This window comes from Polypterus senegalus, chromosome 15 (genome assembly GCF_016835505.1).
Source record: "Polypterus senegalus isolate Bchr_013 chromosome 15, ASM1683550v1, whole genome shotgun sequence".
NCBI classification, from domain to species: Eukaryota; Metazoa; Chordata; class Cladistia; order Polypteriformes; family Polypteridae; genus Polypterus; species Polypterus senegalus.
The window spans coordinates 92,148,672-92,167,253 of NC_053168.1; the positions used below are offsets into that span (position 1 = coordinate 92,148,672).

At 37.6% G+C, this 18,582-nt stretch overlaps 1 protein-coding gene across 3 annotated transcripts in view; it reads left to right on the top strand.

The window, feature by feature from the left end:
• Positions 1 to 4,074: 4,074 nt before the first annotated feature.
• Positions 4,075 to 18,582, top strand: part of col14a1a (collagen, type XIV, alpha 1a) — a 501,463-nt gene continuing 486,955 nt past the window's right edge. The window contains exon 1 of one of the 3 annotated variants that reach the window (XM_039736768.1): positions 4,075 to 4,193. The gene's annotated coding sequence lies outside the window, so the exon portion shown is untranslated. The remainder of the gene's footprint in view (positions 4,194 to 18,582) is intronic. The other 2 variants (XM_039736767.1, XM_039736766.1) reach the window with 2 other exon arrangements.

Below are 18,582 nucleotides of genomic sequence, written 5' to 3' on the forward strand. Positions count from 1 at the left end.
TTAATTTGGTACACACCCCAAACATGTGGTCTAGTGAAGCTGCAGCTTGATTGCAACATTCGCAGGTTGGATGTTGCCCTGGAAACACACTTGGGAGATAGATGTGCTCGATAAAAAAATTTAAGTTGGACAATTGAATGCTGGGTTGGCACCTTGCCTGGGATTGTTTCTTGCCTTGTGCCCTGTGTTGGCTGGGATTGGCTTCAGCAGACCCCCGTGACCCTGTGTTCGGATTCAGCGGGTTGGAAAATGGATGGATGGACAATTGAATGCTTTGTGCATATGGAGCTAGTGTGAATTCTGCACATGGCTGCCTTCCGGTCCTTTTCTGAAATGTTGAGTAAGAGATCCTTTTCCCACTGTACTCTGGAATCTTTAAAAGGAAGAAACTTTAAAATGGTTTATATATTATAGAAATGCTGTCTGAGTCTTCAAGAATGATCAATATCTCTTCTGGAATAGAAATAGGTGGGAGGTGAGGAAAATTGGGTAGATATTGTTTAGCAAATTTTCTAATTTGGAGATAGTGGAATAATTTAGAGTGTAATTGTTCATAGCATGTAAAGGCATTATTTATATAGAAACCTCTAAATGATTTAATTCCATATGTTTTCCAAACATTTGAGGGAGATGAGTATGTCACATGTGTAGCCTATTTTAGCAGGTACTTTGAATTAGAGAAACTTAAAAGTGCTTCGTCAACTCCAGTCATCCACAAACTTAAAACAATGTCCACAAGGCATGGCACTGCAGAGAATGTCATTAGTGATAATAGGCAGTGCTATAGTTTGAAAGAATTTGAGCATTTTTCTAATCCCCAGAGCAACAGATAGGCAGAAAGGACAGTCGAAACTGGCAAAATCCTCATAACTAAAGCACAGGAGGAACAACAACATCCACATTTTAGTTTGCTTCAGTTCTTCTTCTTCTTTCGGCTGCTCCCGTTAGGGGTTGTGACAGCGGATCATCTTCTTCCATATCTTTCTGTCCTCTGCATCTTGTTCTGTTACACCCATCACCTACATGTCCTCTCTCACCACATCCATAAACCTTCGCTTAGGCCTTCCTCTTTTCCTCTTCCCTGGCAGCACCATCCTTAGCATCCTTCTCCCAATATACTCAGCATCTCTCCTCTGCACATGTCCAAACCAAAGCAATCTCGCCTCTATGACTTTGTCTCCCAACTGTCCAACTTGAGTTGACCCTCATGTACTCATTTCTAATCCTATCCATCCTTGTCACACCCAGTGCAAATCTTAGCATCTTTAACTCTGCCACCTCCAGCTCTGTCTCCTGCTCTCTGGTCAGTGCCACCGTCTCCAACCCATATAACATAGCTGGTCTCACTACCATCCTGTAGACCTTCCCTTTCATTCTTGCTGATACCCGTCTGTCACAGATTACTCCTGACACTCTTTTCCACCCATTCCACCCTGCCTGCACTCTCTTTTTCACCTCTCTTCCACAATCCCCATTACTCTGTACTGTTGATCACAAGTATTTAAACATCCACCATCACCAACTCTACTCCCTGCATCCTCACCATTCCACTGACCTCCCATTCATGAATTCTGTCTTGTTCCTACTGACCTTCATTCCTCTCCTCTCTAGAGCATATCTCCACCTTTCCAGGGTCTCCTCAACCTGTTCCCTACTATTGCTATAGATCACAATGTCATCAGCAAACATCATAGTCCACAGGGACTCCTGTCTAAACTCATCTGTCAACCTGTCTATCACTATTGCAAATAAGAAAGAGCTTAGAGCCAATCCCTGATGTAATCCCACCTCCACGTAGAATGCATCCGTCGCGCCTACCTCCCTCGTACATATCCTGTACAACTGTTATGTACTTCTCTGCCACTCCCGACTTCCTCACACAATACCACAGCTCCTCTCGAGGCACCCTGTCATATGCTTTCTCCATGTCCACAAAGACGCAATGCAACTCCTTCTGGCCTTCTCTAAACTTCTCCATTAACATCCTCAGAGCAAACATTGCATTTGTGGTTCTCTTTCTTGGCATGAAACCATACTGCTGCTCACTAATCATCACCTCACATCTTAACCTAGCTTCCACTACTCTTTCCCATAACTTCATGCTGTGGCTCATCAATTTTATTCCCCTGTAGTTACACCTCAGTTGACAGCTTTAAATCATTGGCTCAGTTCTGGATGAGCCATAGGCTGCAATCCATTTCCTTTACAAACTAGCTACTGTTCTTAAGCATGCAAGCACTGACAGATCTTACTTTATCTGCAGCACAGAAGGTCATATCTACTGACATAATCAGCACCATCTCTTGCACAAAAAAGAAGACCCTGTTGCAGACAACTGAGGCATATGAAGATCAGCCAATTTCAGCCTCTTTTTAAAGTCACATAATGATACCAGGAGAACCTCAAACTTGCATTACCACCAGGTTGGGTTGAGTTGTTCGACCAAGGAAAATCCTTGATTTGTAATTATGAAGAGTGTATGAGTTGAATGTAGTTTGGTTCATATTAAGGTTCTGTTTTCTATCTATAATTCTTTAAATCTTTCAAGAATGCTAGGACAAGAAAAGTCACCATGTTAAATGGCTTTCATCATCAGATGACCCATTTATTACTTATATAAAATTTACATGTTTAGTATACAGGAAGCCTGCTGTAAGGGTCATTGGTGTTATATGTTGATACATCCACTATCTTTTTTTGTAGAATATTGAGAACATTCTGGTTTATGTATTTCTTTGACAATGCCATGCAGCCTGATACAGTATATATAATATGTTGTTGGTAAAATAACAAGAAGTCACTCATTTTGGAAAATTAGAGATGTAATGTTGACAATGCTTGATTATATATAATATAATATATAATATATAATAATGTATATTCATGCTGAAAAATAAAAACGTTTTATCTAAAATGGAGACTCTTGAATGTGACTGTCATCTTTTATAATTAATATATTAATAATATATCCAATAAAGAAACACAACAGTTAATACCCACAAAAAGGGTATGCATGTTCGAAGCTTTCTGCCACCTGGAAAGGTAAAAGGCATCTGTCTACAGGGGTCACCTGAAGCCTTACAAAAAAGAAGTATGCAAACAAATAAACGGTTTCTTGAGGGGCAAGCCTGGACTGTTAAATCTGTACGTTACTGAAAGCGGTTAAGTGGAAGGGGAGGTAACCTCATCCAAACAGCAATGTTAATCCTCTCAAAAATGCAGTATAAAACAAAGTTACAGATAAATATGTACATGTAAAATATGCAAAAAACAAGAGTCAACACATAATCATAAATACAATAATCCATAACGTATAGTTTTTAGCTTGAATTTTTTAATCAATCATACAATTTTAATATGCATTTTCCCAGAAAACAAATATGCATTATTATAAAGGTAAAGTTTAAATGATTTTTTAGACATCCATTGCAAAGGAAACGCCAGCTGGTTTGAACCGCACCATGTCTGCTATTACTAATTAAACTGACGTCTGTTTCTGTGGCAAACGTCTTTAATGAGTCTTTTGAGGGGCAAGTGAACTTACTTGTAATTGAAAATGAAAATATATTTCAATGTCTTAAATTCCAACGCGTAGGACTGGGCTTGGCATATTAAGTCACATTTCTGTAAATCTTCTTCATAATATACTAGGTGCATGCCTGAAATTCCATCTTAAATTTGAATTGCACGTGATGGTCTACTTATAAGTGTGTGTGTGCGTATCAATCAGGTCTCCGTAATTTATTGTATAAAACAAATGATCGTCAAAGAATATGCCTATGGTAACTAAGGTGGACTAATTAATACACATTAGAATACACATCATGTCCTTAAAATGCCAGGTGTAATCAAGAGAACTGTATTTTGAAGGTGTCACTTACTGTGTAAATTAATCGCTTACTTAAAATCTCACATTCCTCAAATCCAAGCCTCCATTAGGCAGGCAACTATCTCTGCCCTCCCCCCCAACTCCGATAGGCCTCCTTCTTTGTGTGTATCGAACTAACCTGGTTACGGAATGAGTAGCTGGAGGGAAGGGAGAATCCATCTGTAGCAACGCCCACGTGGTACTAAAATCGGAGGGGTTGTGGAGTTAACGAGTGTTTAAGTAAAGAAAGAACACTGCACAGGTCAGGACACTCTGCTGCCGATTCTTGGGGAGTGCAATCAGACTCACATTCATGACCTTTAAGGTGGGCAAATATTTTTTTTCTCCTGTAATGTTTCTAATATATGTGCTATTATTTTCGAAAAAAGTAAGGTTTACAACAACTTTATAACAGAGCTGATTTTTATACCGTTTCTGTTATGCACTATTCATTTTTTGTAAAACAAATACTGTACTGTGGTTTAGGATACGGAAGAGCGACACTCGCACTCGCACTTTGTTTCGGTATGGTAAGAGATTACCTTTACAGTCGAAAATTGAGGTAAAGATATCTGCCGCAATCAATTTACATAGTGATGAGCAAACTTTTCGATATCAGGGAAAAATAAAGCTGGATAATTTTGCGTTAACGCTTGAATAATCTCATTGTACAGTCAATTTACAGATGATTAGTCTTTAAGACATTGGAGACCCATAAAATTAAACAGTCAAATTAAAGTTTACGAACTTTGATAATTGCTCTGAACTTGCAATTCATAAGGGGCATCACCTACTTAATATGGAATGTTGAGTTAATACCCCGTTATGAAATACATCGCGTTTGATTAATGAAGTGCAAACGTAATTAAATATCCTCAGAAAGCAATTTAAAGCAATTTAAAGATGAGTAACTGCATTTAAAAATCCTGAAGTAACATTTTCTTAAAATAACATTTCAAAACATATTCAAGTTCCTAAAAAACAACAGCAATATCTTAAAGTCATCATGTTCCAGTTAAAAAAAAACTGAATAAGTTGTCCATGTTGAATCCTCAATACTTATTCTTTCTCTTTTTCTTTGTTTTTTTAAAATGTATCCATTAATCCATCTAGAGATCATATGTAATACAGTTTTAGGGTGATGGGAATGCCTTACACAGGCATCATGGGAAATAGGACAGAAACTAACCATAGACAGTATTCCAATTCATTGATTTCCATTACATTAATTTTACTCATCATCAAGTGCCCTTTCAATTATAAGCCCAAATACCATATTAATTACCCATATAACACAAAATTAAAATGTTGCAACATAGTGAAAAATATACAAACTATAGTCAATACAGTGTATTCTGTCTGTCAGGTTAGTCACATTCTAAGGATCATTTTGTAGGCACATAAATTCTGAAAATAGATTCATTTAGTGAGTGCAAACACAGATACAGAAAAGAGAAAAAATGAAAAAGACTTTTTGCCAATTAAAAAAGTTATTAATTAAAAAAAAACAATATAAGAGATTATTATGAAAACCCTTAGCAACATCACAAACAAGAGTATGCTATGCTAAAGTAATGTATCTTCAGCCTTAATTTAAATGCAGTGCCAGTGGGTTACCTATTGGTAAAAACTATTTCCTACACTAGCTATACTTATCCATGGAATATTAGGTCTGCTCTTTTGAGATCACAATAAATATTACAGAGGATAGGCGCTAATATTAAGAGAATGCGGAGCTAAACCATTCATGAGTTTGTATGTGAGAAAAATGTGTTTTAGAATCAACTCTAATTTTAATTGGAAACCAGGGAAGTGAAGTCATTGAATCTTTGAAGAGGTCTTTTTTCTTAGTTTGACTTTGTGTGTAAGCATTGAAGTAATCATAATATATAACAAGAACAGTTGAGCCACTACAACTTACTGCCATAACATTTTAAGTTATAACATTTTGTCTTATTATTGGTGTTATACGTATTCATGTTTTTCAGGCAAGTTGTAAAATGATGATATAAACTGTACATTAGATAAGAGCTGCTCAACCAGGGGTGCTGTGACACACTAGGACAGGGGTGGCAAACTCCAGGCCTGGAGTGTTGCAGTGGCTACAGGTTTTCATTCTAAGCCTTTTTATAATCAGTGACCAGTTTTCACTGCTAATTAACTTTTTCCCCATCACTTTAATAGCCCTGTTAGAAGAGTTCAGCCCTCTGAATTGATTCCTTTCTTCATTAAATGACAGCCAAGCAGAAATGAGATGTGAAACGAGCTAACAGATGACCAGCTAAACTGGGGCTTCAAACTCCAACCACTTTTACTCCAATCACTTTCTTAATGAGAAGCCAATTCTTGCTGTCAATTAAACCCGTTATTTAATTCCATGGCTTGTTGCTGCTCTCATTCTGCCACAGCACACATTTCGAAAACTGTTGTTTTTCTGTTCTTTCTAAGAGCACCATCAAAATATTTCGGTGACCTGAGAGATCAATCTTACCAAGACCATCACTTCTCTTTAATTTCAGATATTGTGTAATGGGCACAGGGGAGCTGGTCATGCGGTGGCTTGTTTTGTGTCTCATTATTGTTTGGTAGCTAATTAAAGGAAAAGAAACAACTATGGGGCCTGAGTCAAGTTAATTAAAAGAAGTAATCAGCAGCAAAAATTGGTCACTAATTAAGAAGATGGTAAGAATGAAAACCTGTAGCCGCTGCGGCACGCAAGGCCTGGAGTTCGCCACCCCTGCACTAGGAAGACCTGGTAAACTTTGGTGGGTGCTGTCCTGACTGAACATAATTAGCATACTAGAAAAATACTTAAATTCCTAAAAATCAAGGTACATCAGGTGCTTCAAACTTAAGACATGCTAAAGTGCCCCTCCTCATCAATATTGAAAACATGTTAAATACTGCCCACAATGGCTGGCATCAAAGGTGTCTCCAGTGATCACATTGTGTCCAAATAGAGATTAGATGAACTCCCTACCCAGTGTTTCCCAAACTCGGTCCTGGTGAACCCCTGTGGCTGCAGGTTTTTGTTCCAACCAGATTCTGTTTTTAAATGGACTCCTAGGCTAATTAAGTAAACAGATATTTCCCAAGTTCTATGTTTAGGGAACAATATAGAAATTAGAAAACTAAGTTTGCTAAAAAAAAAATTTAAAATGTACCAAGCAGTTATATAGGAATAATGTATTTTTTCTTTTTTACAGAATTTTTATCTTGATTTTCATTCTAATTTTCTAGGTCTTCTAATTGTTTAATTAATCCAATTTTTACTAATTAGTGGGTCTGACTCTAAAGTAGTTGCAGCCTTTGATTATTCAGTGTTGTTTGCCTGGGTGTCTGATCTGCTCGTTTTAAATTTTCATTAATAAGATACAACGAAGGGGGGAAAAACTGCACAGAGAAAGGGCAAAGTATAATGAAATCAACAAAAGAGAATTAAGCATTATATCAAAAGCAGAAATATTTCTAAATCATCTAAAGTAAAAATCATGCTGCTAAGCTTTTCTGAATGTGGAATAAAAGAAAAAAAATACCAGCTAATTAAATGAGATCAGTGCTATCAGGTTTTGTCACTGATTAAGAATCTGGTTGAAACAAGAACCTGCAGCCACAGGGGTTCACCAGGACTGAGTTTGGGAAACACTGCCCAACACCAACACAACAATTAAAAGTTTAGTGGTTGTCCATGTTTCTAGGCGCAGCACAGCTCCTTGTCTGTATTAACCTGTAGTTAGAATGGGAACAGACTGCTTTGTAATGACCAAACAAGAAAAGTAAAATAAGGTGCCATAATGAACTCTAGTGTTTTAGTATAATGCCAAAGAAGTGACAGTCTTATTTGTGAAGGAGATGGTAAATTGATTTCAGATGCCGCTGTACTCACTTTTTAAAGCTGCATAGGTGTCAGAGCTGGCCGATCTTCTATAGCTTCCTTGACACAGCTACCGCCCTATATGTTGCTTTTTTTATTCTGATTTGGTTGTTGTATGTGGATTGAAAACACATTTGAATTTCCACTTGTGTGTGATTGCCGATGAAAACACTCCAGTTCTGAATCCAGAGAATAACAAAGTAGCTTCTGTAATTCAGTTATAAAATTATGATTTTTCTGTTTTCAGAAATGCTTTTTGTGCTTAATTTCAAAACTAATATCGTAGTGAATAGCATTTATTGTTATCAAGAATATCTGCAGTACAACTGGATAAATATCATGACTTGTGTAGGCAGCCCCTCACATATTCTTGTGATGTACCTGTGTACCGTGGAGGAATAAAGGTTGAGAACCAGTGCATTAGATAACAGCCTTTTTATGAAATATGCTGTAAATCAGTAATAAAATGTAAATAGGTAATAAAATGATTAGAACACAATTGTAGAAATTACCAAATAAATACAAATCTAGTAAAGGGCAGACAGAATAAAGAAAAATTACTTAAATCCAATGAAACAAGAATTCAGTAGGTATCTGAAGATATGGGAAGTGGGAGCATTTGTGAATTTTAGGTCTTGGTTTTAATTGAGTATAAATAATTAATTGTGCATGAGTCATTAGTCCAGTCATCTGGTCACCATTCTATCCATAAATATTATTAATGATTTTTTTTATTATAAGGTTAAAGGGTCACTTTTCTGATCCCGTTAATGAATCTTAATTTCCTTTGCATTATTACAGTTATTATTATCCTTTAATAGTCTAAAGACATATATGACATTGGTAGCTGGGTTTTTAATTTTGTTGTAACAAAAATTTAAAACATTTGTATATAACAAAACAAATACTGTACATATTTAAATATTGACAATTTAAATGTATTATTGGTGGACAGTCAAACTGCAAACATGTTTAATCTAATAAAGAATTAACCAAAGTTAAGATTAGATGATGTGAAAGAAGTATTTAGCTGAGTCACAAGTTTGTCAGTAGGCATTTGATTTTATCTTAACTTCAGTCAAATAAGAATCTGTCTTGCAATATACAATAGAACTGAATTGCAATACTTAATATACAGGAAAACATTAAAAATCAACATTAAATAACCATTACCAAGTATCGAGTTAACATTCTATCCCGGTGCCATATGTAATTTCCACTGAAACTATGAAAAAAAAAGTACAGATAGGCCTTTCCTATAAGTGACATGCAAATATGAAATATTTATAATTAAATAATGCTATACACTGTATATGGTCATTTGTGTACATTTTTAGCCTTAGCATTCTGTTTTTAAATACTTAATTTACTATACACATCTCATGTCTTTATTATTTAAGCTTTGTTTGCAAAACTCCCAGTTAGTGGGGTATTGTTGTATAAATCTCCACCTCAGATGTTATATTTCTTATACTTTTGTGTTAAAAAAATACTCCTTTTTTGTCTTTGTTTCACTTTTTAAATAACTTTAGCATGGTGTGTGAAAATGTATGAAATGCATCTCTTTGAACAATATGTTTTGTTAAATACTGAACCCAATGGGCCTAGTTCTGTAGTTTAGAAAGTACTCAACTTACTTACACAAACCTCTTTTCTAGGTTGTTACGAAGCTCTGCGTTATTACAAAATTTAACCAGAAGCCCCATGAGCCTGTGCTCCTGATACATACACCAGGATTTAAGATATGCATTTAACGACTAGATGTTCTCAGTATTATCATCATTCTGTCATGTGACACTGGCCGGATTTTCCACAAAACAGCCTCCTCAGTTCAAACTCTGAACTCAAAGTTTGCTTCCTAAATTTTCTTGATGGACTAGCCTATTATCTTTACCTATGTCATTTGTTCTAGTGTGGATGAACAGCAAGAGCTGGAGTTCTCCTAACGCTTCCCCTCACCCCCACAGTAGTTCCTTACCTGTGCAGTACAAGTTTTCTGTTACTGGTGAAAACATGCATTACTGTGTCACATTTAACTGAATACTGTAGTGAAGAAATTCTTAAAGATTTTAATCTAAGGACCCAAATAAGAAATTGATACCATACTGGGACCCAAGAAGATGATTATTACACACTGACAGCAAAGCCATACACTGAAAAATAACAATGGCCATATAATAAAAAACAAGTTTGTTTTTTGAAGCATATTTCTCACATCAATACTAAAGAGAAAAGTAGAAAGCAAACATTGTTAGTAAAATAATAATTACCTTTCAAAACAGAGAGTAGATATTTGAGGGATAGTAAAACTGAGAGAAATACATTTTTCTTTATAAGTGTGAAGATATGATGCAAAACCAGTATAAATGGACTTTTTAGTTATTCACTGTCATGACTCATGGCACTGCAAAGGGAATAAAATAGACAAAAATGAGAAAAACATTACCAATACATTTTTCTAAATGAGTTTGCAAATTGTTCAGCATGTCCTGGATTTAATTTAACAGCTCCATAAACTACGCAAAAAAGGTCCAGTTGCACAGCTAAATTTTTCCTAAAAAATGTGCTCATTACGTGTGTTTAATGCTGGTGATAGGATAAATCTTGATGAAGAATTCAAGAAACAGTCCAGGATGAAATGTTTAACCTTATCAACTTATGTTGTGTTAAATACAGAAGGTTCCAGTATACAGCATTTTCATATTTTTGGGGATCTTTAAGTGTCTTAGTTGCCCAACAAATACATCCTTCACTCTTTCAGTAGACTGACATTTATCAAACCACTTTAAAATAGTGTTAAGAGAAGGAATTCATCCTTGCCGAAGCATAGTAAAGTTAATACAAGATGTTCTTTGCATCAATGTTACAGATTTGCTGTGGATTCAATGTACACTGTAACAAAGAACATGTGATTAAGCTTGAAACCGAATTTAGCATAAACCACTGCCTGTTAAAGATTATATTTTATGCTTATAGTATTTAGACTATATCGACAATAGATATCTCGATTTTAATCCTCAAAAGCCACTGCTGGGAGGCTTGTTTTGTTTTGGACGTGCTCTGTCTCTAGGTATGTCAGAGGACTGGGACTTTGTGAGGTGGGGTCTAGCCTCATGTGGGGAGGCAAAATGGGGGGTGGGGGACTAGGGGGGAGAGAAAGAGAGCAAGCTATATCTAATCTATCCTTTTAATCCTTATAATTACACTCACCTAAAGGATTATTAGGAACACCATACTAATACGGTGTTTGACCCCCTTTCGCCTTCAGAACTGCCTTAATTCTACGTGGCATTGATTCAACAAGGTGCTGAAAGCATTCTTTAGAAATGTTGGCCCATATTGAGAGGATACCATCTTGCAGTTGATGGAGAGTTGTGGGATGCACATCCAGGGCACAAAGCTCCCGTTCCACCACATCCCAAAGATGCTCTATTGGGTTGAGATCTGGTGACTGTGGGGGCCATTTTAGTACAGTGAACTCATTGTCATGCTCAAGAAACCAATTTGAAATGATTCGAGCTTTGTGACATGGTGCATTATCCTGCTGGAAGTAGCCATCAGAGGATGGGTACATGGTGGTCATGAAGGGATGGACATGGTCAGAAACAATGCTCAGGTAGCCTGTGGCATTTAAACAATGCCCAATTGGCACTAAGGGGCCTAAAGTGTGCCAAGAAAACATCCCCCACACCATTACACCACCACCACCAGCCTGCACAGTGGTAACAAGGCATGATGGATCCATGTTCTCATTCTGTTTATGCCAAATTCTGATTCTAGCATTTGAATGCCTCAACAGAAATCGAGACTCATCAGACCAGGCAACATTTTTCTAGTCTTCAACTGTCCAATTTTGGTGAGCTCGTGCAAATTGCAGCCTCTTTTTCCTATTTGTAGTGGAGATGAGTGGTACCCGGTGGGGTCTTCTGCTGTTGTAGCCCATCCGCCTCAAGGTTGTGCGTGTTGTGGCTTCACAAATGTTTTGCCGCATACCTCGGTTGTAACGAGTGGTTATTTCAGTCAAAGTTGCTCTTCTATCAGCTTGAATCAGTCGGCCCATTCTCCTCTGACCTCTAGCATCAACAAGGCATTTTCGCCCACAGGACTGCCGCATACTGGATGTTTTTCCCTTTTCACACATTCTTTGTAAACCCTAGAAATGGTTGTGCATGAAAATCCCAGTAGCTGAGCAGATTGTGAAATACTCAGACCGGCCCGTCTGGCACCAACAACCTTGCCACGCTTAAAATTGCTTAAATCACCTTTCTTTCCCATTCTTTCATTCAGTTTGGAGTTCAGGAGATTGTCTTGACCAGGACCACACCCCTAAATGCATTGAAGCAACTGCCTTGTGATTGGTTGATTAGATAATTGCATTAATGAGAAATTGAACAGGTGTTCCTAATAATCCTTTAGGCGAGTGTATAATTACCAATGTAGCAATAGGCTCCTGGGAACTCCTGGGAAAATTGGAAATTAAGGTCAAAGCTGTCTCACTTCCAGTTAAGGCTACAAAATGACATCAACAATTCAGAATCAATGTCTTCATGACGGGATAGTTAACTTTGTGAGCTGGAATGTTAAAGGCCTGAATCATCAATTAAAGAGAAAAGTATTCTCTCACCTAACCGGTCTAAATGATATGTATATTTTTTACAGGAGACCCACTTATTAAGCAAGGATCAGTTCTGGCTGCAAAAAGACTGGACTGGCCAAATGTTCCATTCCAGCTTTACAAAGAAAACTAGAGGTGTGGCAATTCTTATACATAGAGCAGTCTCAGTTCTAGTATCATATGTAGTATCTGATCCTGAAGGGAGATACAGTTAGGTCCATAAATATTTGGACAGAGAAAACTTTTTTCTAATTTTGGTTCTGTACATTATCATAATGAATTTTAAATGAAACAACTCAGATGCAGTTTAAGTGCAGACTTTCAGCTTTAATTCAGTGGGTTGAACAAAAAGATTGCATAAAAATGTGAGGGAACAAAAGTATTTTTTTTAACACAAACCCTTTATTTCAGGGGCTCAAAAGTAATTGGACAAATAATAACTTGAAATAAAATGTTCATTTCTAATACTTGGTTGAAAACCCTTTGCTGGCAATGTCTTGAACTTATGGACATCACCAGATGCTGGGTTTTTTTCCTTTTTAATGCTCTGCCAGGCCTTTACTGCTGCAGCTTTCAGTTGCTGTTTGTTTGTGGGCCTTTCTGTCCGAAGTTTAGTCTTCAACAAGTGAAATGCAATTGGGTTAAGATCAGGTGACTGACTTGGTCATTCAAGAATTTTCCACTTCTTTGCTTTAATAAACTCCTGGGTTGCTTTGGTTGTATGTTTTGGGTCATTGTCCATCTGTATCATGAAACGCCACCCAAACAATTTGACTGCATTTAGCTGTATTTGAGCAGACAGTATGTTTCTGAACACCTCAGAATTCATTTGGCTGCTTCTGTCCTGTGTCACATCCTCAATAAACACTAGTGTCCCAGTGTCATTGGCAGCCATCCACACCCAAGCCATCACACTGCCTCCACCGTTTTTTACAGATGATGTGGTATGCTTTGGATTCTGTTCCACGCCTTCTCCATACTTTTTTCTTGCCATCATTCTGGTATAGGTTGATCTTGGTTTCATCTGTCCAAAGAATGTTTTTCCAGAACTGTGCTGGCTTTTCAGATGTTCTTTAGCGAAGTCCAATCTAGCCTTTCTATTCTTGAGGCTTATGAGTGGCTTGCAGCTTGCAGTGCACCCTCTGTATTTACTTTCATGCAGTCTTCTCTTTATGGTAGACTTGGATATCGATACGCCTACACCCTGGAGAGTGTTGTTCACTTGGTTGGCTGTTGTGAAGGGGTTTCACTTCACCATGGAAATGATTCTGCGATCATCCACCACTGTTATCTTTCATGGACGTCCAGGTCTTGCATTGCTGAGTTCACCAGTGCTTGCTTTCTTTCTCAGGATGTACCAAACTGTAGGTTTTGCCACTCGTAATATTGTAGCAATTTCTCGGATGGGTTTTTCTGTTTTCATAGCTTAAGGATGATTTCTTTTACCTGCATGGAGAGCTCCTTTGACCGCATGCTGTCTGTTCACAACAAAATCTTCCACATGCAAGCACCATACCTCAAATCAACTCCAGGCCTTTTATCTGCTTAATTGATAATGAGATAACAGCAGACTTGCCCACACCTGTCCATGAAATAGCCTTTGAGTCAATTGTCCAATTACTTTTGAGCCCCTGAAATGAAGGAATTCTGTTAAAAAAATGCTTTAGTTGCCTCACATTTTTATGCAATCCTTTTGTTCACCCCACTGAACTAAAGCTGAAAGTATGCACTTCAACGGCATCTGAGTTGTTTAATTTAAAATTCATTGTGGTAATGTACAGAACCAAAATTAGAAAAAAGTTGTCATTGTCCAAATATTTATGGACCGTATGTGATTGTCTTGGGCAATTTATTTAACTGTAAAGTGATTTTGATAAATGTTTATGCACCAAATGCGGATGATAGGGAATTCATGCAAAATTTATTTACATCCATTCCCAATGTAAACACTCAGAAAATTATAATGGCTGGGGACTTTAATTGTGTTTTAAATCCAGACTTAGATAGGTCTCCTCTCACAGGGGTGGTGACATCTAACACTGCAGACAATTACAGTTTTTAACTGACCACAACTTATTAGACACTTGGAGATTTCTAAACCCAAACTCAAGAACATATTCTTTCTACTCGCCAGTGCATCATTCCTACTCAAGAATTGATTATTTCTTCATAGATAACAATGCCTACGATTAAATCTTGCAAGTACAAAGCTATTGTTATTTCCGACCATGCCCCTCTGATCTAGGAGCAAAAATCATTATGCCCCTCATACTCATCTCGCAGATGGCATCTTAACCCACTTTTAGTAGCAGATGAGAACTGTGCAGAATTTATATCAAAACAAATCATTTTTTTTCTAGAGACAAATACATTCTCGGAGGTCACCGCAGGAATACTCGGGGAAACCCTGAAGGCCTTCTTAAGAGGACAGATTATCTCATATCTTTCCCACAGAAATAAATTGGAAACCAAGAAGGTATCAGAGCTAACCAGCAAAATTACTAGAATAGATCAAGAACATGCCAGGTGTCCAAATGAGGCTCTTCATAGGAAAAGGCAGGCTCTGCACTCCAACCTCAACCTCTTCACAACTAAAGAAACTGAACAACTCATTTTAAAATCAAGATGTCATTACTATGAACATGAAGAGAAAGCTAATATGCTCAACAAATCCATAAGCAAGAAGTTCGCAATACAATCCCAGCAATCGCCAACATAAACGGAGACAAAATTATTGACGATAAAAATATAATGCACACATTTAGAGATTATTATAAATCCTTATATTCTACTGAGTTTAAAGAATGCATTACAGATACCACAAATAAATACTCTTGGTGTAGAGGAATTGGATAAACCTTTGGCATTATCAGAATTACTAGATGCTATAAAGTCACTCCAAGGCGGGAAAGCAGCAGGCCCTGATGGCTACCCTGTCGAATTGTATAAGAAATTCTCCACTTGGCTAGCTCCCCTTTTATTAGCAACATTCACAGAAGCTAGAGACAAAATTCTACCTCAAACTTTTTGCCAGGCATTAATCACCGTCTTTCTTAAACAAAATAAGGACTTATTACAATGTACATCATACAGACCAATTTCACTTCTGAATAATGATGTTAAGATACTTTCCAAAGTCCTAGCTAGAAGGATGGAGAAAGTGCTGCCTTCGGTAATATCACAAGATCAGACTGGATTTATTAAAGGCTGACACTTATCTTCTAATCTTCGACGCCTGTTTAATGTAATACAGTGGTGTGAAAAACTATTTGCCCCCTTCCTGATTTCTTATTCTTTTGCCTGTTTGTCACACAAAAATGTTTCTGATCATCAAACACATTTAACCATTAGTCAAATATAACACAAGTAAAGATAAAATGCAGTTTTTAAATGATGTTTTTTATTATTTAGGGAGAAAAAAAAATCCAAACCTACAATGTTGCTGTCTGTATGGAAAAAATTAAGCAAGACTTGCATAGATGGTCAACCCTTCATCTCACTCTAGCTGGAAGAATTATCATTGTTAAGATGAATATACTTCTTTTCTCTTTTTATTTCACAACTTTCCAATATACATCAACAAAATTATTTTTAAAGCAGTTAGATTCAACCATAACCTCATTTATTTGGAATTTAAAATAGCCACATATCCAAAGAGCGACCCTACAAAGACCTAAGGCAGAAGGTGGCATGGCTCTACCTAACTTTGTTTTATTACTGGGCAGCAAACATCCAAGCAATAAAAACCTGGACATGGACTCAAATAGATAAACATACACAGGCTTGGTCTGAAATAAAATCCTGCAGTACTTCTTTAAATTCCCTGCTTTGTGCCCCTATAAATGCAAATTATTGCCAATATACTAAAGACCCAATTGTGCTTCACTCACTCAGAATATGGAACCAATGGGTCTCGTCCGATGCGAGAGATGGACGTCTGAAGTGGAGCTCCGCTAGCAGCGGTGTTATTTTTCATATTATTTGCTTATTATCCTGAGATATCCTGCATTTATTCAACCCAAGGACACTGCTACATTAAATATGTTAGCATATATAAATATGGCCAGCAAGAAAGGGGGTCCGAAAGAAAAGAAAACTAAAGCTGCACCCAAGCCAAGATCAGGAAGCCCTAGTTCAAGATACGGCCTATCAGAGAGAGAGCTGGAACAGTTGGGCGAAAGTACAGACTCTTCGGGACCAAGGTCCGCTACATCGTCGCTGGCTGAGAGTGAAAAGGGGAGCGAATGTAAGATCGGGAGTGCAGATCTCGATAGCTCGCTGATCGGAGAACACCTGAAACTGGAAGGGGCCTTACAGTCCGCGATCTCAATTACTCCACGCGAGCCGGGAATAGCGGGAGCACTGGCTACAGTAGAGTCTGACGCTTCACCCGCGGTACAAGAAGGCACAATTAAAATGTCTAAACTGGAGGTGATGCTCGCTGAGATCGTACAAGATATAAAGAAAACCGAGAAGGCAAATGAGAAAGCAAGGGCAAAGGTACATGAGAGGCTGAAACAAGAGTTGCTGGAATTGAAACAGGAATGGCAGCAAGCAAACGAAATGCAGCGGCAGGAGTTGCAACAAGCAAACGAAACGCAACGGCTGATGCTGCAACAGGCAAATGAAAGGCTGCGACAAGAAATGCAAGTGGAAATCCGACAGGTGCTGGGTAAAATTGAAACACTTACTGATCAATTAGAGGATCTCAAGGAGACATTCACGACTAGGATTGAATTAGCCATAAATTTAGCCACCAGTGCTGAAGAAAAAGCAGAAAATGTCAGCTCCGAATGTAAAAAACTCGGAGAAAGACTGGCTGCTTTGGAAGATGGAAGTAGAAGGTATAATGTCAGAATTGAAGGTCTGCCTGAGAATCGAGAAAGTTCAAACCCGTGAAATTCGCTGCTGAACTTTTTCTAAAATAATCGGGACGACTTTAAAGCAGAATCTGAGATAGCAGCAGCTTACACGCGACGGATCAAACACCGTTAGACCCAGACCAAAATCTTTTATAGTTCATTTTGAAACGATTAACATTTAAGCTAGAGGTGATGGCACTCCTCAGAAACAAGGAAGATATTATTATGAAAATAACCACATTCGTATCTTCCTGACTTCTCTCCAGCAACAGCTACTAAACGCAGCCTTCTACAACATTAAACAGCGTTACGGCAAGCCAGCATCAAATACAGCCTCTTGTATCTCGCAAAACTGAAAGTGGAATGGCAAGGTCATTTCTATGTCTTCGCTAGCAAGGAAGAAGCAGAAAAGGAATTAAGAAAGCTGATCCCGGACTATTCTGATACATAATAGTGAGTCATGGCGGTTAATAATCTACTGTCTGATCTATTTTTTAAAATAGGGTTTTATCAGCATATATTCTCATTATTACTTAGTATTACTAGGCGCTATCTGTTTATGTTTTATTGTGCTTAATTACTTTTCTTTCCTTTTTTTTTCTTTTCTAATTATTTCATCTCTACCCTAAACAAGACTGTTCAATATCATACCCTTGGTTTATTGTTATTGCTATTACTGCATTAAGACTTGTTATGCTTATTTTGGACACATCTTTAACACCATCACCCGGGTTTATTATCTGGGTGTATCATCTTAATGCACTAAAATTGCTGAAGACTATATATATATTTTAAGTGCAAAATTCTTTTTTTTTTTTTTCTTTTTAAAGACTATATTGGTAACAGATATCTCTATCTTTTAACCCTAAAGCCGCTGCATGGGGCTTGTTTTGCTTTGGACGTGCTCTGTCTCTGGGTATGTCAGAGGACTGGGACTATGTGAAGTGGGTTTTAGCCTCACTTGGGGAGGCAAAAGGGAGGGTGGGGGTTAAGGGGAGAGAAAGAGAGCAGGCTTGATCTATACCTAATCTATCCTATTAATCTTTATAATTATAACTACCAACGTAATAATAAGCTGCATGGCAACAACTCTAGGGGAAATAGGAAATTAAGACCAAACTGTCTCACTTCCAGTTAAGACTATAAAATGACATCAAAAACTCAGAATCAGTGTCTCCATGATGGGACAGTTAACTTCGTAAGCTGGAATGTTAAAGGCCTGAATCACGAATTAAAGAGAAAGAAAGTACTCTCTCACCTAACAGGTCTAAATGCTAAAATAGTATTTTTACAGGAAACCCACTTACTAAGCAAGGATCAGTTCCGCTGCAAAAGACTGGACTGGCCAAATGTTCCATTCTAG